The sequence below is a fragment of the Triticum dicoccoides genome, chromosome 7B, assembly GCF_002162155.2.
Source record: "Triticum dicoccoides isolate Atlit2015 ecotype Zavitan chromosome 7B, WEW_v2.0, whole genome shotgun sequence".
In the NCBI taxonomy this organism is placed as follows: domain Eukaryota; kingdom Viridiplantae; phylum Streptophyta; class Magnoliopsida; order Poales; family Poaceae; genus Triticum; species Triticum dicoccoides.
Genome location: NC_041393.1, coordinates 63,050,212 through 63,050,674, shown reverse-complemented (window position 1 = coordinate 63,050,674; position 463 = coordinate 63,050,212).

Here is a 463-nt window from a genome sequence, read left to right as displayed (position 1 = left end):
CCAGAATAAAAGGGAGACTAGTTAATGTGGGGTCGCTTTCTTAATTGAAGGGTAAATTTATTTTGATTTTGATCCAGTCACAGCGTGCTGGCCCTCTCGCCCAATCCTAAATCGCTGGCGCACGCTCCTCTCCCTCTTCTCCATTGCAAAACCACCTCCTCTCCTCTCCATCATCTCCATTCCAAAACCACTGTCTCGCCTCTCCCTCTTCTGATCTTATCCATTGCAAAACCACCTCCTCTCCTCTCCATCATCTCCATTCCAAAACCACCGTCTCGCCTCTCCCTCTTCTGATCTTCTCCATTGCAAAACCACCTCCTCTCCTCTCCATCATCTCCATTCCAAAACCACCGTATCGCCTCTCCCTCTTCTCTATTGCAAGACCACCGTCTCTCCTCCCATCTTCCAAAGCTAGCACTGGACCACTCAGAAGGACATCTATGGAGAGGATGCAGCAGCGAAT